The sequence below is a fragment of the Lissotriton helveticus genome, chromosome 9, assembly GCF_964261635.1.
Source record: "Lissotriton helveticus chromosome 9, aLisHel1.1, whole genome shotgun sequence".
In the NCBI taxonomy this organism is placed as follows: Eukaryota; Metazoa; Chordata; class Amphibia; order Caudata; family Salamandridae; genus Lissotriton; species Lissotriton helveticus.
In genome coordinates, this window is record NC_136070.1 from 394293794 (window position 1) to 394316180 (window position 22387).

A 22387-nucleotide genomic window follows, 5' to 3' on the forward strand; every position below is an offset into this window, starting at 1 on the left:
CATGTTACACCAGTTCGGAGGCCAATTGCCGATACACGGCAAGATTATTTTTGATGATTGGACATCAGCCAGAATGATGAGATCATTGTGAAACCCTCAGATAAGGGGGGTAACAACGTCTTGCTCTCAAGAGAACAATACTGCCATGAGTCTCTCCGACAATTAGAGGATCCGTTATGCTATACTAAAACCAATAAGGAAGAATACCATCGTAGTATAACTATCTACCACGAGTTGCTGAACAAGTGACGCAATAGATCTATGCTGGACATAGATGAATATCTATTTCTGAGGAACCCAGAACCAGTGACAACAACTTTTTATCAATTACCTAAGGTGCACAAAGATCTCCAAAGACCACCTGGGAGACCGATCGTTTCCTCTAAGGGAGGACTCACTGAGAACCTCTCGATTTACATCGACTCATTCCTCTCACAATCAGTTGTAAAGCTGAAATCATACGTAAGAGACACTAAAGACTTCATAGAACAAATCGGAACAATCAAATGTGACACCACCTATGTACTTATAGCTCTTGACATTACAAGTCTCTACACCTCTATTCAACATGCTCAAGGTGTAGAGGCAACAAAATACTTCTTGGAGAAAAGAGCTATAAAGTATACTGAACATGGGGTGATGTTAATTGAACTATTAGAATTCTGCCTGACACACAACATATTTATGTTCCAAAATGACTATTTCAAACAAATCTCAGGGACTGCGATGGGCACCTGCTTCGCCCCCAGCTTTGCGAATTTATTCGTAGGCTGGTGGGAGGAGCAGGTGGCCCTTGCAGGCGATAATGCCAAATGGGCAGAATATATAGTTGTGTGGCGTCGTTATATAGACAACCTTTTTCTTGTGTGGAGGGGCTCCTTCAAACAGGCAGAAGAGTTTATCAGGGATCTGAACAGTAACAACCTGAATTTGAAGATTACTAGTGAGATGAGTAGGAATGAAGGACATTACTTGGATTTGAGGGTCTTTGTAAAGGAGGGAGTACTAGAAACATCTCTATACAGAAAGCCCACATCGGGCAATAGTATCTTACATGCCAAGAGCTGTCACCCCTTAACTCTAATTCGCAGCATACCATACGGTGAAATGCTCAGACTCCGACGTAATTATTCGAGAGAGTCTGACTTTGTTCTCGCAGCTAAAGAATCCATAAAGAGATTCATAATTAGAGGATATGACCCTACTCTTCTAGATCAAACCTTCAACAAAGTTTTAAAAATTCCAAGAGCAAGCCTGTTGAGGAATAAAGAGAATAAAGTGCAGTCGGAAGTTAACAACAAATTTAGAATGGTAACAACATTCTCCGACAATGCCAATTATCTGAGAAGGATATTGACAAAAAATTGGCACATATTACGATTGGATCCTACTATAGGGAAGGATGTTCCACCTCGCCCTTTAGTAACGTTTCGCAAGCTAAAATCTTTTAGAGATAAACTAGTACAAAGTCATCTTATGCCCTCTAAACCTAAAAGAAGTGGTACTTTAAAAGACATGGAAGGTTTCTTCCCCTGTGCTAAATGCAAAGCTTGTGAAAATAGCAGACGAGTACTAGCATATAACGTCCCAGGTCTAAAACATCCTAGAAAGATCAAAAGGTTCATCACTTGTCAAACCCCGTATGTTGTGTATTGCTTGACCTGCCCTTGTGGTCTTAAATATATTGGCAGCACAATTAACAACGTAAAAATGCGTATTCTGGAACATCAACGGGCCATCACCAATAAGGATACAACATATCGAGTGGCTCGGCATTCTGCCAAGGAACATCATAGTAATAGGGATCTATTACAATATTATGGCATTGATCATGTTCCAGCCAATCCAAGGGGAGGAGATAGACTAATGAGGCTACGCAGACTGGAGTCACGTTATATTAATGATTTACAGACAAAAAGTCCACAGGGCTTGAACATGGGGTAAGAACTTATGGTACATCTAACTTGATGAAAATTAGTATATTGTCCTATATATATACCTGCAAGGAGATCTCTGACATTATTGAAATGAATGAATTGTGCTTACTGTGCTCCTTTATGCAATGTGACTACAATACCGCACCAGGAATGTCATACAATTTTGGATAAATGATACGGGGCATGCTTTGACGGACTTAAACATTATAATGAATTTATGGATAATGGGACCGCGATATGCACAGTGTGAATGTAACTGGTAATTTGCCAATATACGGCTTTATAACTTGGGACACCAGCTTCTAAGTCGATGATTAACATCGGATCTAGCTGGTGATTTGCCGATACACGGCTGCATAACATGTTACACCAGTTCGGAGGCCAATTGCCGATATTCGGCAAGATTTTTTTTGATGATCCACATAGGATTTCAGTTCAATTGTGAACACTAAAAGATGGCCGCCACACTCACGAGTGCATTTACGCGATCTCAAAACCATTTTTCACTGTTGCTACTATGCCGTAATGACGTATCCAAATGTATCCAAACGTGGTTAAAAGTGGCCGCCTCGCGAGGCTTTGAGTAGACACTGACGAAGGACTTACGTCCGAAAAGCGTTTGTTTTTGCTAACGGCGGAATAAAGAAAATCCTGCCCTTACCCCCCTGGAGTGCTGCACTTTGTTTATCAATGAAACGGAGTTTGGAGCCTGATGTTAACGCGAGTACCATCGCGTATCAAGCACCCGCCGACGAGTGACCCGAGAATTGTGGTACAAGTGGAGCGCGTATATATATATATATATATACATATATATATATATATATATATATATATATACACAATTTTATTGATTTCCTTGAAAGACATTACAATCATATTCCTTGTCTTAATATATTAATTAGAAATTCTAATATTAATTCATCGATTGTCGGTTATGGGTTATACATAATTAATAGAGAAAATTAAAAAATGGGAAAAAGACACCCTTTTGAGTTCTGCTTCCATCACCTCGGTCACTACTCCAGATAATCATATACTTACAAAAATAGAATAGAAAAGTTAATGCAAAGTAGGATACGAAGTCAAATAAAATGCTCTTAATAATACTGAAAGAGCTTTGCAGCCTATATTATGGATTGTTATTTTTGAGATATTGCCAAATAAGCAATACTTTGAACTTCCAGTGTGCATTCCATAATAAGAATCTTTAAATTGTACACTCTGCATTTTCTGATGCCAGACTAGAAAGATAGAAATAATAGAATGCACGTATTGGGTTATCACTGATCTTGCTACAACAAATGCAATTGATACAAATGTGACAAGTTCTTTTCCCTATCTTCTATCTGTCCGGGTACCTAAAGCAAGCTAAATTAGGGTCCGCTTCCAAAATACAGCCAAGTTCCTTGCTTCAGAATGTAAACAAATCTGCCCAATATGCTAATTAATGGAGGCAAGCTCACAATGTATATCCCCATGCCCTAATTGTCATTTTTGCATTGTGCTCATGATGGATCAATAGTGGCAGCAATTTAGTGGCATATTTATCAAATAGTCATGCAGAGCAGCAAGCCACCTTGCTGTATTATGCTGCACTGCACTGCATGACAGGGAAAGGGGAGGAATGCTCAGTATTTAACATTATATGGTGCATTCCTGTCTTTTTTCTGCGCTGACGCACAATGTGCTGTCTAGAGCCAACACAGACACCCTTGCACCATGATGTAAGGGTGCCGGCATTGCACGCAGGATTCTTTTTGTGTAAGAAGGAGCACCTTCCTGCACAAAAACAATCCTGAGAAGCAATTTTCTATTTCTATGTGTGCTGCAGAATGCAGCACACATTGAAAGAGGGGAAAAAAATGAGGAAAAATAAAAATCTTTCTTCCCGTTACATCTCACCTGGGAAGGCGTAACATTTTGGCACATTCCCAGGTCTACCAGTAAGGATAAATCTGGGGCTGCACCAAAATACATGGGTTTGCGTGGGAACATCTATACTGCCTTAAATACAAAGCACTTTTCATATAGGCCACATGGTGGCTGCATTTACTGAGTTGATGATAAGCTCTGCTTGAGACTGAGCATACAGCTAGGCCAATAATGTTACGAGTTGGGAGTGGTAGTAATATGCTCTGAGATATAGGGCAAGCAATCTGTGGTATGCTGTTCTAGATATTATGTGATAAGTTGTATTGAGTTCTGGAATAGCTAAGTATTGAATGCTCCAGATAAGAATGTGATGACTTGAAGTAAGTGGGAGATGTAGCTGGAAATTAGCGTGGCTCTGACCACTGATGGGTGGGGGTCTGATGAACAGGACATACCAAGCTGAATAAAAGAAGAATAACTACTTGGTGTGGAGATTCCTCTATTTCACACAATCCAAGCTCATGTCATCAACGGCTTTCCCTGCATCAAGCATCATGATTACTGGGGTTTGATTCCTAGAATACCAGTCTATTAATTTGAGCAAGTAATTTGTGTTGGAATAAAGATGCCGCTCTTGTATAAAACTATTCTGGTTGAGTTTTATTAATATATTTACTACTCTACTGATCCTGATTACTATCATTTTTTCAAATAACTTAGAGGCAAAATTAGGTAAATATATCAGTTGATTTGCGTTTAGTCCTCCAGCTTCCTCATGTTAAGAAAGCTAACAATTGTGTCCTCATGGAACGAAAATAGAATTTTGCCAATGGACAAAATATAGTTCATTACCTTAACTAAGTAATTCAATAACATGTCTATAAATGTTTTTTATAGAATTTAGGGGGAATTACATCCTCCCCACATGATGTACTATTTGTAAGACCGGCAACATATTTACTCATTTATAGGTCAGAAATTGGGGTTGGTACAGAAATTTGCGCACCTAGAATAAATACCAGGGATCTGTCTCTAAATATAAGGGTAAAAAATTAAGTCACTCTGATCTGTGTCTTGCTCTTTTTTGATATATCTTTTCTTCTATTCATCCAAGAAAACTTCTTGAATACAATCTGAATCTCAATCTGTTCAGTTGTATCCAATTCTGTCCCAAAGTGTTCAAGTTTTTAATATTATTTTCTTTTGATGACCATGCTAATAATTTCCCTGTGATTTCACCTTCTTCCTACCATCTTTGGCATTATGTGGATGCATTTCCTATTTCCTCTGAATATTGAAGATATTTTATGGCCTTTTACCTCATCTCAGCATTTTCTGTTTTCATGTATACTATGAATTATATATACCCGTTGAGTAGGTTACCTTTCACTTTCGAGCGCTTTAGCCTTTCACTTCTTCATTGCTAATTCAGCTATAATATAGGAAGTTATTTTACTGCTGCTTACAGTTGTTTTAATACTCCCATAAAATTGTAGGATCAGCTTATTCTTCATTTACTTCAAACAGCTGCCTTTTACTCAGAATTTAAACTTCATCAAATGGAAATTCTCGCAGAATTGTTGTATGGCCTGAGAAACAGTTAGGTAAGGAATCTCCTGCACCTTGGTTAAATGTTTGTGAAGTTAAGAAATAATGTAGCCTGGCGGTCATTTGATAACTATATGAGACACAGGTGTACTCTCTTGAAGTGGGATTTGCATGGCCCCAGGCTTCTATTGTGCCCCATTCTTCATACTTTTTTCAATGATTTAAAAACGTTGTTTGCCTTGTTTTCTATTGGAACTTGTAGAGTCAAATATCAGGGAATGTGTTGAAAATGACAATGTATATGCACATAAGCGGCGTTCATTTGTGTTCACTGTACCCCTTGTTGTAAACAGAACGGATATCGCTAAACACTGACTGTGTTATCCCGCCAGCATAGACTCATGCACGCACGTACACGACAGCCATTTTAGGAACCATGGCCTCTCTGCCCGTTCGTTGCCGGCACCCCTCCCCGCGCGCACTGCTCATGCATCGACCATAAGACCCTCTCCCTCTGCATGACCCTGCCCTAGAAGTAACCCTCCTGCTTGACCCACACCCCCCATTTCCTCCCAAGAGCACCCTTCCCCTCAGCTGATGAGCCCCCCCCCAACTGCACTTGGCCCTTCGACCCGGTCCCAAGTCCTAAGACCAAGCCTCGTGGATGTACACCCCCCCCTTTTTCTGCCCAGCGTAACAAAACCGTGATACACCAGCCGAAGTCCCCGATCTTATCACCTGTCCAACCTTTGATCTGATCATCCCCTCCTGCCCTCGTGTCCTGTAGGAGTGTCCGGCTGAGAGATCACAATCTCTTGTTACATTCAGGAGGGGAGAATGACATCTGATCGACTGGTATGGGAATAGGCCTGAAGCTGGGATTCCAAGCATGCTTCTTCCTACTTCAAAGCGTCTTTATTGCAATAAGGAATGTTTTGTGCATCATAAACATGTGTATAAAAGACGAAGCCTCAGAGAAACTTGTTAGAGCACCTCCTGAAGACACTATGCGAGTGTCCGAAATGACAGGCTCTCCTCATGAGAAATAAAACTCTGTTCTTGTTTTCCTGCTTCCAGCGCCCGTCTCTTTATTTGGTAATTGTTCAAGATGGGAACTAAGAGGCGTCCTGCGCCAGCAGCCTGGGCATCAGGTGTGTTATGGGCTCACTTTTCCACAATTGGCGTCCCAACGCGGGGTCCATCAGCGACATAAGGTCCGGTAAGAGAGGTCCAGACGATGGGGTGAACATCTAAACGATTGGAGTATACCTGCCTTGAGAGGGCCCTCGTCCGGCTGCCGATTGAATGAACTTCACCGATTCCGAACGGACCTCTCTCAAGTGACCTACTGTCCTGACTGGAATCCCACAGGAATGCTGCGGTAAAAACATGGAGAAAGAGAACGATTGGGCGCTGGAAAAGGGAAGGCGAAGAATTGCCCACACGGTCCGGTCCGGGTAAGGTTAAGTAGGACGTCTTTACGTCCGATTGGTAGGATGGCTTTATCCATCTGATTGATTGATTGATTGTACTTGAAGTATTGGTTCTCTTTGAGACATTTTCTATTTGCAAACAGCGATGAATAGGAACGTTCCCCTCTCTTTGCAAATAGTTAAGGATAGGTAATGCAGACGTTTGTCCCCTATTGTAATCCGTCATGCCTATTTTTCTCCCCACTGATTGTTTGTTATCGATTTTTATCGATTATTGCTCTTTGAGATATTCCCTGTCTACAAACAGGGAAGAATAGAAATATTCTGCCCCCTTTGCAGATAGTGAAGGATAGGTAATGCAGATTTTTGTCCCCGTTGCAATCCGTCATGCCTGTTTTTCTCCCCACTGATTGATTGATTGTCTGGACATTTATTGTTCAAGGAATAGTTCTTTTGAGGTATTCTCTGTTTGCAAATAACGTAGAAAAGAAATATTCTGTCTAATCTTTGCAAGAAGTGAAGGGTAGGTAATGCGGACCTTTGTCCCCCGTTGTAATCTCTCGGGCCTATCTACTCCCCACTGATTGGTAAACTAGTTCCACCCGGACCATTTATTAGAGGTAGGTCATCTGGCTCGACCAGAGGGCACCCCTAATAAAAAGGACATATGCAACAATAACGAAGTAATAACCGTATCCTGTTAATAGAAAAAGGGAAGAAAGAAATAAGAAAGCAAAATCAGTAGGCCACTGATGAGTTTTTGATTTCGCTACAAATAAGAAAACGTTAGAAATAGCTGACGATAGAACACATGATTCCGCTAGAAATAAGAAACGTTAAGAAATAAGTCCGTAATACGAAACATGAAAATGGTGAGAGAAGCCAAGCTTGACATCACGGCAGCCACAAGGCAACCAGGCTTCGCCACCTCTCACTGCTCCAAACATGTCTGTCCCACCACCTGCCATGCCCCAATAACGGTAACATGAGACAGATACAAGTCAACAGATAGCTACCCCCATTCTGGAAACTCCCGAAGTGCAACAGGTTCGCGGCTACGCCCATCCGGAAGACGAGATCTTCGGCACGTGTAGGGCGGGTCCTGCTGCCAGCCGGAGGTCATCGAGTAAGGTGGGCCAAAATAGGAGCCGAGGCCGACGGGATCCGGGCGTCCCCTTTTCTTTCTTCAATAATGGCTGCGACAACACGGGGGGGATGCCTTGCTCATGCCACCGACCCCCCCCCTCGCATCTCCTGGTCCAGCCACGGCTTGGTATGAGCTCCCCGTTCGACCCTGAAGCGGCGCCTTGCAGGCCAACGGGGGGGGGGAATGTCTTGCCTATGCCTCCGACCCCCCCCCTCTCATCGCCTGGTCCGGCCATCATGAATATTAGCGCCGAGAAAAACGGCGTGGGGTGCGCTGGGAGGGAGAGGCGGCGCAAACGAGCCTCTCCCACCTCCCCAGGTGGAGGCCCCTAGTGGCACCCCCAACGCTCCACTCACCCGCCGAGGGTTCGCCCACTCGTAAAATGGCGGTCGACCCTGCTGGAGCGGGCCCGGCGTGGAGAGATGGCCCGGTTGCTTGTTGATTAAGAAATGAGTCCCACCATCATAAGTGTTCTCCTCGACTTTGAAGATTCTATAAGAGCCACGGGGGCCCCCGACCCCCGCAGACACCCCCGATGGGGATGACTGCCATGATTACCCGCGGAACGATGAAAATGTAGCCGCGAGACGTCGGCGCTCCCATGCTGACGCCAGCCTCAGTTTGAATGACTAAAATCCTGCAGACTACAGTTCGGATCAGTTCCGGTGAAAACTCAGTATGACCCGGTAGAAAAAACTGTTGCCTCCCTCCCCCTTTGACTGATGGTTCATACCGCCGATCCTTTCTGTTGCCCTTTAACGGAACTTTTGGACTGCCGAAAGAGGCTCTAGGCCAACCACGAGTTAGTGGAGATTTTGACTATGCCTAGATCTGCCTGGCTGCTCCCAAAATGGCGCTGGTACAAATGAAACTTTCAACTCCTTGTTGTACCCCGATTGCTCAGCCTTGGTGTCATGAAATATGTATGCAGTTTTTAAACACAATGAATTGATATAGGATGGGTACTGATTATGTGTTCGGACAATGAATTGAAGTGAGATGGGTACTGATTGAACATTCGGACAATGAATTGTTGTTAAGTTTTGGCACATCATGATTATTGAAAGTTCGAATTTCAACACTTATGATACTCGCTCACACTGAAGTTTCGATATGATTTTATTGTACTTGTCGCACTTTTTACATCCACAACAGCTTCGACAACCGACCCGGAGACCAACCCACCCAACCTTCTGCAGGACCTTCACCCCCCTTGAACATCCTTAATGACTGGAACCCAATCTCCACTGAGGACACCATCCACCTGATGAACTCCATCCACTCAGGATCCCCCACAGACCCCTGCCCTCACCACATCTTCAACAAAGCAGACTCCATCATAGCACCACACCTCCGAGACGTCATCAACTGCTCACTCAGCTCCGCCACCTTCCCAGAAAGCTGGAAACACGCAGAACTTAGCGCCCTTCTGAAAAAAACCACAGCGGACCCCACCGAACTCAAAAACTACCGCCCCATCTCGCCCCTTCCATTCCCGGCCAAAGTCATCGAGAAAGCCGTCAACAACCAGCTCGCCGCCTTCCTCGAAAGCAACAAATCCCTCGACTCCTCACAGTCCGGCTTCCGAGCCAAACACAGCACGGAGACCGCACTTATCGCAGCAACAGACGACATTCGAACTCTACTGGACAATGGAGATACAGTCGCCCTCATCCTCCTCGACCTCTCCGCAGCCTTCGACACAGTCTGCCATAGCACCCTTCTACAGCGCCTCAGAAACTTCGGAATCCAAGGAAAAGCACTGGAATGGATCACATCGTTCCTCACCGGAAGAACCCAGAGAGTCCGCCTCCCACCATTCAACTCAGAGGCCTCTGAAGTCATCTGCGGCGTACCCCAAGGGTCCTCACTCAGTCCCACCCTCTTCAACGTTTACATGAGCCCCCTCGCGGCCATCGCACGCCAACACAACCTCAACATCATCTCCTACGCGGATGACACTCAACTGATCCTATCACTCACCAAAGACCCTAACACCGCCAAAACCAACCTACATGAAGGAATGAAAGAAGTAGCCGAGTGGATGAAGCACAGCCGTCTGAAATTGAACTCAGACAAAACAGAAGTCCTTATCTTAGGTACCTCCCCCTCCGCTTGGGATGAATCTTGGTGGCCAGAGGCCCTTGGAAAAGCACCCATCCCAACGGACCACGCGCGGAACCTGGGCGTCATCCTGGACTCCTCACTGTCTATGAACAGACAAGTCAACGCCGTTTCATCATCATGCTTCAACATTCTTCGCATGCTCAAAAAAACATTTCGCTGGATCCCCACCGAAACCAGAAAAACAGTCACCCATGCACTGGTTACAAGCCGCCTGGACTACGGAAACACCCTATACGCCGGTATCACCGCAAAACTCCAGAAAAAACTCCAACGCATACAGAACGCATCAGCCAGACTCATACTAGACATCCCGCGTAAAGACCACATCTCTAGTCACCTGAAAAACCTCCACTGGCTTCCCGTCAATAAGAGGATTACTTTTCCGCCTCCTAACCCACGCACACAAAGCACTTTACGAACTTGGACCCGAATGCCTCAACACACGACTTTCCTTCTACACCCCCCCTCGCCAGTTACGATCTTCCAACCAAGCCCTTGCTACCGTACCTCGCATCAATAAAACCACCATGGGAGGTAGATCCTTCTCCTACCTCGCAGCTAAAACCTGGAACTCACTCCCCATTCACCTTCGTCTCACTCAGAACCACCTTGCATTCAGAAAGCAACTTAAAACTTGGATATTTGACAAGTAATTCCCCCCCTTCTTCAAGCGCCTTGAGACCCTCCGGGTATGTAGCGCGCTATACAAATCTTTTGACTTGACTTGACTTTTATTATGAAATCAACGACCACCGACTCCATTAGGTTTTCCACTAATAAGTATCCCCACATGTACAGTTCTGGCCGGCCCACGGGGTTGTAGGCCCGTATTTATGCACCGACATTTTTATTAAAGATTTTTGGAAAAAGCAAACATAGTTGTCACGCGTAAATTGGTAAGTTTCGAATAAATGACAACAATTTCCAATATAACTAAATTACAGGTGAAATGGCTCGACTAGTTAAGGGTTAAAAAGTATAGTACGCAGAAATATTGCAAATATGAATGGTCCAGGTTTTTGTTGTATGTGTTTTGCATTTTTGTACAGCCTAAAGCAACCGCTAAAGATCCTGGTATTTAGCCTATACTTTATATGCTACCTGTATCAGGAAAGTTGTTTTAAAAAATGCCCCTAAGCCGCCCCGAAGGAATGCCACCTGACCCCCCCCCCCCTGGTACGAACGACAAACGACCCCGTACCACTGTAGGTTATCACTTTTCCACAAAGGAGAGCACGAGCTCGCCCCCCACGTTGCACCGACTGCCCTTTGTTCTGACCCCCCCCCCTGCGCACGATCCGTAATACCACACTTGGGCGACCTATGCTATCCACAGGCTTCCGATAATCATCTCTCCCACACTAAATGGTCCACCTGGGCTTAAACGCCAAGTTGGCAGGGACTGCGTCCAGTGGAGATAGCCCGAGTATGTAGTAAGTAAAAGCCTTTTCGAGTTTATGCGTGCTGATGTGTTTTTAAAATGCTGCCCCCGCCCCCCCCTTCTTTTTCCCTCTTTCTGCAGGTCACATCGGAACGTCGATTAAAGTACGAAAAAGAAAAATGGTGATCTAGCGGACAAAGAGATGGGAAAAAGGGGTTCGATTATGGTACCTACACACGACGAGCGAACCATGACTATTTCTCTCCCTGAACTTAGCGCCTGGGAGGACAGCCTGAAGCGGAAACTACAAAATATGACTTCGCTTGGCACCCCGAATAATACAACCAAGAATGACGTGCACTAATGAATAAAATTCCTACATTTAACTAAATAGGGAAAGTTTAAGGAATATTCCGAGGTGAGGGTTACCCAAATACCCTCCGCTTGGAGGACTAGGAATGTTGCCAGTGTTTAAAATCTACTACCTCCTTTCGCACCCTCATAGACATGAAACTCAAAGCTGCCCCATTGTTCTCACAACTGACACCCACTGTTGCCTCAGCCTGGAAACACATTAGCCCGACCAGGTTAGTTCTTGACCAATTGCCAAAGGCGTAAGTGTGTGCAACCAAAGCCACCAGTGGAGGCAGCCGACGATAAAAGAGAAGAAAAAGGTAAAAAGAGCTTAAGATGCTAAGGATGCGCAGCGTACAGGAAGAGATCATTTTGGCCAATAACTGTTCTATGTTTTGTCTTGGATTTTTGTATATAATACCAGTCACTGTTCTATGTTTTGTCCTGGATTTTTGTACATAATACATGTACTGTCTCCCCCGCCTGAGTTTGTGTGCACATAATGTATGGGTCTACGTCGTCCCTCTGCCTGTGTTTCCGTATTACTTGACCCCTGCTGTTCTGTGTTGTGTGCGCACTGAATGGCCCAATATTGTACACGTTTCTCTCTCTCTCTCTCTCTCTCTCTCTCTCTCTCTCCCTCTCCCTCCATGTCATACGTGTACCGAATGGTTCGTTTAGAGTGCGGACTCTCTCTCTCTCTCTCTCTCTCTCTCTCTCTCTCTCTCTCTCTCTCTCTCTCTCTCTCTCTCTCTCTCTCTCTCTCTCTCTCTCTCTCTCTCTCTCTCTCTCTCTCTCTCTCTCTCTCTGAGGATCCCCCTGTTCCCTCCTCCCTTGTATGGTAACGTTGTGCCACACCGGCACAAACCTAATTGGGTCTCTTCGAACACAAAGGTGTTCGGCAAAATTGACAGGAACTAAAACGATTGTAACTTGCCATATTACTACCTCTCCTTTCTGCAAAACAATAGAACCCGAGTTGGTAATGAAAGAAAGGACAGGTAAGACGACTGATGTCCCCTAATCTGGCCTTTTATAGGGGGACTATAACGCCAATGGCCTTCTGTTTTTCAGTTCGTTAGAAATGCAATCCCCAATGCCCAGATTGCCTCACCCCTCTGCACTTAAGATCCCTGTCCAAAGCGTCCTTGCTTCCCTCGATTGACCCCAGCTCCCTGTCCAAAGCGTCCTTGCTTCCCTCGATTGACCCCAGCTCCCTGTCCAAAGCATCCTTGCTTCTCCCGATTGACCCCAGCTCCATATCAGCTATCCCCGAAGCGTAATTGATGACCTTGATTAACCATCGCTCCCCAAGAAAAGCATGTTTAACCTCTGCCCCCTCTCATGATGATAACCCCCTGCTTGCAAGAGTTTGCCGACCCCGAAGGGAAATGTAAGATTGTCAGTACTTGGGTTAAAAAGAAAAAGGGCGAGTCTCTACCTAAGGACTCGATTTCGAGTTTGATAGAATACACTGTCAATGGGAGTCCGATTTCTCTCCACGTACGTCACGAATGAACGCCAAATAGGCTTACGAATTCAGTGGAAATGCCCTCCTACGTACTCCATAAGTGATGACTTCTGACTGTGACTGATGAACCCATCCCCCACCTACTTAGGATTGGGGACGGAATTGAGATGTATAAATGTCTTCTCCTGCTAGTCTTTCTAAAACTTGTTTTGTACCCATTCAAAGATACAATCACCGGAGGAGAGGAGCTGGACGTGACGCACAGCCTGGCCACAGATCATGAAGCACGTGTGACCTCGACCAAAGGTGGAATAGCAGAGCTACGAGACGCGGGACGAGGCACCACTCTCAAGCTCGGCAGATGAAGGAATGAAGGGCTGCCTTGAAGCCCTTGATTTGCTGACCCACTCGTGCCTGAAGTCCCCGTCCCTTTTGAGCCCGACTGATGGGCCTGTCTGCTCATCGTCCTTTGCTCCTTTGGTCCCTTGGTATGTTCAATGATCTGATCCCACTCCGCCCTCTCTTCCCTCGATTATTCAACAACATCATCCTTTTCGCATAACTTTTGACTCAGAAAAGAAGAGCAGCATTTAGATAGAATAAGGTTTTGCCACGGAAGAAGAAAGACACGCAGGTGCCCAGCATGAGGCACCCCTAAGAAGATCAGTTAGGAAACAGGACTGTGATCTAACAGCAGAGGACTGATCGCACCCTGCAACGCGTAAGGATGAATCCGAGCTGGACCTATAGCTCCACCGCCGGTGCTCAACAGCGCCAACGAAAGAAGACGGACTCTGTTAAAAAGACACTGTGACAAAGACCCCCCCCCTTCCTGAACTTTCTACCCACCCCTTGACTAATTGCTTGTATCGAACTGAATTCCTCCCTCAACCATTTTGTATGGCTTTCAAAAATGTTTCATCGGTCACTCATGTATTTAGTTTTCCAAAAGTCTCTTATAGCACTGACAAGACCCGAAGGTATCAGAGCACTTTTTACTGTATGTTGATGTCACCGGAGAGAAAGTCAGAACCTGATTCTATAATGTGTCGGAACCTTTTCCTTGATTGACCCCGACTAAGTATTATGCCGATCTCTAGACTTGTATGAATAACCCAACAAATGTAAAATCATATGTACCGCATCCCGCCAATCGTATCAACTGTATAGAAATGAACTAGCTTATGTAAAAAAGCGGCGACTGTTGAAAATGACAATGTATATGCACATAAGCGGCGTTCATTTGTGTTCACTGTACCCCTTGTTGTAAACAGAACGGATATCGCTAAACACTGACTGTGTTATCCCGCCAGCATAGACCCATGCACGCACGTACACGACAGCCATTTTAGGCACCATGGCCTCTCTGCCCATTCGTTCCCGGCACCCCTCCCCGCGCGCACTGCTCATGCATCGACCATAAGACCCTCTCCCTCTGCGTGACCCTGCCCTAGAAGTAACCCTCCTGCTTGACCCACACCCCCCATTTCCTCCCAAGAGCACCCTTCCCCTCAGCTGATGAGCCCCCCCCCCAACTGCACTTGGCCCTTCGACCCGGTCCCAAGTCCTAAGACCAAGCCTCGTGGATGTACACACCCCCCCTTTTTCTGCCCAGCATAACAAAACCGTGATACACCAGCCGAAGTCCCCGATCTTATCGCCTGTCCAACCTTTGATCTGATCATCCCCTCCTGCCCTCGTGTCCTGTAGGAGTGTCCAGCTGAGAGATCACAATCTCTTGTTACATTCAGGAGGGGAGAATGACATCTGATCGACTGGTATGGGAATAGGCCTGAAGCTGGGATTCCAAGCATGCTTCTTCCTACTTCAAAGCGTCTTTATTGCAATAAGGAATGTTTTGTGCATCATAAACATGTGTATAAAAGACGAAGCCTCAGAGAAACTTGTTAGAGCACCTCCTGAAGACACTATGCGAGTGTCCGAAATGACAGGCTCTCCTCATGAGAAATAAAACTCTGTTCTTGTTTTCCTGCTTCCAGCGCCCGTCTCTTTATTTGGTAATTGTTCAAGATGGGAACTAAGAGGCGTCCTGCGCCAGCAGCCTGGGCATCAGGTGTGTTATGGGCTCACTTTTCCACAAATGGGTGTAGTTACAATTGTTTGCAATTATAAGTACACCCTTTAATGGCATCAATGATGAACAGTGTCTATTGAGCAGTCCAAGGTCATCCTCTATGGGGCCATATGTTTGAGAATGTGATTAAGTGCTTATCTATGGAGCACAATATCCATACTCATCACCCCTTTATACCTCTCTCAACCGGCCATATTTCGATACTAAATGATTTTGCAAAGCATATTGCCATACCATTTTGTGTGGCCTCGGTTAATAGAAATAAGCATTGCCGTGCCCAGGTTGCAAGCTGCTTAACATTATGGAAATTATAATGGACTACATGGGTTGCTTACAGGAATATTACAGCTGCATTGCAGCCTATGACCCGAGGTTTTAGCACCCTTACTTGCGTTGGTTATGTTGGCCATTTTCATTGCAGATTAACTTTAATTGCTTCATTATTAAGAGGTGAATAGTTTTGTCTATGAGAACATCTCCAAAATCACAAAATTTTAGTTTTGCATTTGCAGTGCATTTATTTCCTCCATACCCCCTGCCTCTTAAGCCATCATATCCACTCTTGCTTGTAATTCTTCCTACTTGAACCATGCCAACTCCCTCTATGATTTCTTTATAAGTGACATATCTTCCAGACAGCCCCATGGCCTAGCGCAGCAACAAAAGAAAGAAAAGAGAAAAAAGACAGAATAGAGATAAAGACATTGAGGCGGAGAGATGCTGAAAATGGATCAAAGGAATATGTGAATATGCACTCATCCCATAAGGCTAAATAGTGAAAGAAGAAATCAATTCATAGGTTTTTAACTTAGAATCACATAGAGTTTTGAGCCATCATCGTTCTTCCACTTGTATTGGCTAAAGAGATTATTTGAATTGACTGATTCAGAGATTAATTTTGTTTTACCAGTTTTGATCCCTTTCAGGGTGGTTTGAATTGATGCCTACAGCCCTGCAGATCTGAACTTGGGGAGTGTCTCCTTCTGTTCCCACCTTCACATAGCAGTTTCTAAAGTCATGTGTGAACGTATGCAAAGTAAACTAAGATAGTATGTGGTAATGCAGACTGTTTAGCAATGAAAACAGTACTCTATAGGTCATCTTTGTACCGCAGTAATACAAATGTCTTGATTTATGGAGCTAGATTCCATTTCTCTGTCTTCTAGAACACCTACAAATGTGAGAATTGATATTCTTGATCTATTTTGGAGGTTTTCTTGTTCATTTTTCCGTTATGTCCGTTGTGATGTCTTTTTGTAAGCACAGTTACAGAGGACTTAGTTTTCTGAAAGTGGTTTTCAAGTGTAAGAACGTCTTTGTTCCAATTCTGCAAATATCTCCTCTACATTTTTTTGTTTGGTGCTGAGGACCTCTATTTCCTCTTGTGAGGCAATTGCTGGTTTATCCTGTGAGCTTTTAATGTTTCTGACTGCTTCGATAATAATGTCTAGGGAATCGCTCTAGATTCCCTGAAACTTAGCTTTTAAGTTAACTGCTAATGATGGATTGCTCTCCTTGCTGTAACAGGCTCAATTGAGATATCCAGAGATCCATTTGAGGTTTTTTCCAAAGGAGGAATTGTTTCAAGTGACTGTCTGGTAACATATATTTTGTTCTTTGTCCTTCCAGGTTGGTAACTCGATTTGTTGTGACTTCCTGTGCACCTTACCTGCTGTGGATGGCACTGTGTTTACTAACTTAGCCTCCCCTTTCCCTTTTGAGACAAAATCTGATCTTTTTCTGTCCATTGAAGTCTGGTACCTAGGGGAAGCTCTGGCATCTTTCAGTTAAAACGGAGGTATTCATTGATCTGAATTGCAAGATCTGATACTTGCTCTTGGGGTCCTTTATGGTTAGGAATAGCTTTAGGTTTTCAACATCCAATTTTTTCCAAGTTGCTGGCTCTTTAACGTATGATCTGTTTTTCTCATCAGCCTCAAGTCTGACTGAGACTGTTACTTTTGATTGTTTTTAACAACTTCTCTGGGCTGTCTTCTCTAAAGGTTCTGACATCTCTTTTTATCTGCACACCATCTTGCTGCTATGCACCATGTCTGGAGTTAGTGTTTAATTTCCCTTCATCGTTTCATGACTCCCTAAATGATTAAAGTTCACTAATTGTTGGGATGAAAAGTCCTCTTCATTGGTAATGGCCTTGTACCTGTGCACTGAGTGCCTAACTGTACTGTTGTCTGGATCCCTAATGCAAATTTTTGTTGTCTTAGGCAAACATGGATCACTAGTGTGCTCCATGACATAGGCTTGTCTCACGGATCGCAGGGTTATTGGTTCGGGAGGGGAAACCAAAGCGTCCTCATAGTCATGAAAGGCTACTGTCTTCACCAGGAGCTAAGTAGCACGAGCGCAGTGGTGGCAGCATACAATATAGAGATCAGCAGGAGTGAACAGGTCTTTTTTTAATTTGTGCCACTGAAGTGAGGCATACAGGTTCACTCACCTTTTTTAAGTTCCACTGCTGTTTTTCTAACTCACCCTTAGCCTACATCATTTAGCAGTAGAGTGCTGCTCAGTGCATGAGTGGTGACTCTGTGCTGGTTGTATATGTGCCTGGGAAGAGTACAGTACATGGATAGAGCAGTGCTGTGCAGTACACGTATAGTGAGTGTGAGAAATTGGGTTGTTAGTTGACTGTTGTGTGAGCCCAGGTCAAGCAGCAACCACAATCCTAGTCAGGTTGAGGCACAAGACAACCTTAAATTAGCCTGTGCTCAACCCTTTGGTAGCTATGTACAGAGCAGTCAGGCTTAAACTAGATGTAACGTGTAAAGTATTTATGCAGTGCGTCAAACATTATTATAGTGAAAACTCCATAAAAAAAGAATCCCACACCAAGTTCGAAATTTTTGACTTTTTTAATAAACAAAACACAAAATGACAAAACTCCAATTAGTAGAACTGGAGATATACAATTAGGGCCCAAAAATCGGCCAACAGTGGTTATCTAGTTGCTCTGGAATGGGACAAAGTCCCAAGTTCAGTCTGACCATGATGGAGTTCAGGCTGGCTACATGGACCCAGTTTGGTGCAATGAACAGAGTACTTTAAATCCAGTATTGCTGAGCATTGTGATGATCAGCGTCGAAGACATGTCATGCAGCCGGAGCGATGTGTCAGTTCTGAGATGCAGTGAGGCTGCGATTTGAGGGCATGTGTCATCTTCGAGGATCCTGTCAATGGGGCTTGCGATACAAAGTCTTACATTAAGGATGCGGCGTGCTGTCAGGGTGATGTGTTTGTTTGGAGGAGCTGCAAGGCTGCAATGTGGAGTCAGGCATCGTCATCTAGGCTGCGGTGGCAATACGGGTCTGTGCGACGGGTCCAATCCATGCAGCAGCGGAGATGCATCAGTTCTGCTCTGGGTAGGGTTACACAGCAGTGGAGATGCATGGGTTCCTCTGGATCCACTGAGGCTGGAAAAGCACCTTAAGCCCACTTCCAAAGCTCCAGGACTGGTACCGCTTGGCAGGGTAGACTCACAGATGACATAGTCCAGGTTTAGTGACAAGGTTGTAGGAAGCCTAATATGTCCGTGACACTTCAGAACAGGAGGCCAGCCAACTAGCCCTGGGGCCTGGGTTCAAAAGATGCAGGTCCAGTCCTTCTCACCCAAGCAAGAGGGCAGGAGGTCAGTATAGTCTGGCAGTAGTTCCTTCAGAGCAGCAGTCCAGCAGAGTGGCAGTCCTTTCAGCAGCACAGCAGGTGTTCTTCCTGGTAGGTCCAGAGTGAAGTGTTCTGAAAAGTTGGTGTCTGAGGTACAGTATTTATACCCATTTGTGCCACAGAAGTGAGAAGAAGCGGCTAGATTCTTTTGAAGTCACAGGTGCCCTGCCTTCCTGGCCCTGGCTCCAGACTAACTACAGGGGGTATGCAGCCCATTGTGTGGAGACAGGACAACGCCATTTCAACTGGAGTGTCAGTGGGGCTGGGCCCAGCTCCCCCTCCCATCCAGCAAGTGATGACCCATCCAATCACACCTAAACTCCTCATTGTGTGTGGCTGTCTAGGAGGAATATTTGAAGCCCAAATGTCACCCACACCCAGTCATGTAACCCAGAGACAGGCACCAAATGGCTAAGCAAGAAAATGGCAGCTTTCTAAAAGTGCCCTTTTCAAAATTGTAATTTCAAATCTGATTCCACTATACATTAGGATGTGAAATTACAATTCCAGAGACACAAAACATGGAAAGGTTGCTTGATCCCATTTGGAAATTACACTTAGAAAATATAGGCTAGCTCCATTGTTATCCAATAAGAAAGACAGGCCTTGTAGTAGTGAAAACAAACCCAATCTAAGAGTTTTTCACTACCAGGACATGTAAAACTTAAAAGTACATGTCCTACTTTTTAAATACATTACACCCTGCCCCCAGGGCTATCCAGGGCCTACCCTCGGGGGTGACTTATATGTATTAAAAAGGACGCTTTGAGCCTGGCAAAAGGTTTATTTTTAATGAATTGTCTCAACCTGCACACCTTAATAGTGTTATTCTAACCAAATTAATCTAATGTTATAATGAAACAGTGTGTGCTGCTTCGTATATGGGATCTGCCTCTATCCCTAAAGAAAATATCACTGAAATGGGTGTGAAGAAAACTTAGTACACTGTTGAAGCGCACTTCTTAATTGCCCCATAGGTTTCAACACAATAATAGCTCACTTGACCAAAAATTAAACAAAAGATATATGACTGGAATCAAATCGGTGAGTTAATTTTTCAATATATTTTCAATTGAATGTTGCAAAAAACAAATCAGTACATCATTGAAAACGCATATCAAACTGTACAATGTTACAAAGATCCAAACATTGTTAAACAAATCAGTTGATGTTTTTGTTGCGCATCTTATGACGTCCCAAATGCATTTCGGGTTACTTGAAACTTCTTCAGGGGGATACATTTAATGCGAGCAAATGTTCAAGGGCCTCCTGCCGGAACACAAAGAAAAAACTAAATAGAACGTCTTGTAGTTCTCACTCCATATTACAAAGCCACGTATCATTGTCTGCAAACATGCTGAACCATCCCAACGGCAATAAAAATACAAGTAAAATTAAAAACCACTATCCAAATTCATGCATTACAGTAGGTGAAACGTGTAGAAGATAAAAGTGTTAGATGTGCCGTGATCATAGGTGCAATACCCTCTGACAAACTTCCTGTGAAATGGTGCCTTGCTGCATTATAAAAAGTAAGTGAAATAAATTGCGTGAGATAAAAAAACACCTGTGTGTTTGATTGCCTTTGAGTGAACCAAATGGTGATATGATTGTGTCGTCAAATGTATGTGCTGCAAACAACACCTGTGTGTTCAACTAACTATAAGTGAAACAAACCCCTTCATGCTCTGACAAATGTATCCATAGCACGTACCTCCTTACTACTAATATGTCAAAGATGGCACCAAGCCAAGTTGCCAAGGCTCAAAGCCCGCTATCCTTTACTCCTGTTATGTGAAAAACTGTTAAAATCCGATCTGCGATCTGCCAAAAGCATATCACAACTATAAAGAGTGTGAAAACTAATCTATATGTCTTACCTTTATCCCGTGCTCTATAGGTGTCAGTCAATGCCTCATTGCACAATCTTGAATAAATAGAAAAATTACTATTAGACTAAAACAGTCACATGCGCCGGCTCTATACTAGTGGTCTCTCAGTTGGTATACACTCGTTCTCCGCACGTAATTCTACGTCTGCATGATAACGTCATCAAGACGGCATCCAGCTAGTTCCTTGCTTATAAACATACGGGTTACGCCCATTCAACCGGGACTCCCTGAGAAACGTTATTGTTCCTAACTTACTGACAGTCTTCCATACTGCTCTGTTGCACCATTAGGGAATGTACAGAACTAAAGGTAGCGAGTGACGAACCATGCTACGTACTGTCAAGTACACTGTTATCTATGATAATAAAATAAAGTCTGATGTGGAAACCAGCATGAAATTTATAACCGTAGTCCTGACAAGCAAACTACCTCTGTTAGAAGTGAAAATTAATTAAGGTGCTCCTAATAAGAAAATATTGTCACAAAAATATTGTCGGGCTCTCTAGTGTCTCAAAATATGTATTGTGCCAAATTCACCTTCTTAAAAACATTCAAAACAAAATGGAGTAATGTGATCATGAGGTTTAGTTTAGTTTAGTTTGTTTATTGTACAGTTAATAAAAACTCACAATATAAAAACATACAAATGTATAAAAGTAAAGCCATGATTACAATTAAAATATAAGAAGAGCGAGTAGGCTCGCTCATTAAGATCATAAAAGTCACGATGTGTTTTGGTAAAGGCCATAGAGATTAAGGGAACAAAGTACTCCGAAGGACTTAGCACAGCTTTGGCTTGGCTAGTGCTTTAGGTGAACCATAGTGGCTAGAAGACTGTTTCATGAGTCTTCTAGCCACTATATCGAAAAATGTTGTTAGTCTGCAGTTTAACTGAGTCTCTTCAGGATTAAAACCCAGCATCACAGCCTGCCTGCAACTTGTTATGCCCTTCTGGTTCCATAGGACCCGAAGTAGGGATCGTCTTATGTCCATGAGGTTTGAACAGATGCAATGATGTGAATAAGGTCCTCTTTTCCTGATGAGCAGAGTCGGCAACAGTTTGCTGAGCTTTCCCTTTTCCCTATTCCAAGGTGCCAAATGCGGTAGTATAGGTATGATGCCAAGGCGCATGTTTAAAAACGTGTTTTTTGTTGTCTGCGTGAGGCCCATTTTTAGATATTCTTGTGGCTTCAGAGCGTTGTAATCTTTCAACACAGCCCATCCATGGGCCCTCTTAGACAGGGTGTCTTCATCCTCTATAGATGAAATCATCTTGGTTACTTTCGTTACCACTTTTTTGAAGGTTTTGAGGTCTGTCGATGACTCCCAGAGGTTTGTTAATCCCAAGGTCTCCAGTGATTCTTGTAAATAGTTCCTTGCGGGTGACTTGTCTCTAGTGGAAAGTTCGGTCCAAAGTTGGGCGTTTAAGAATCCATGGTCAGCATC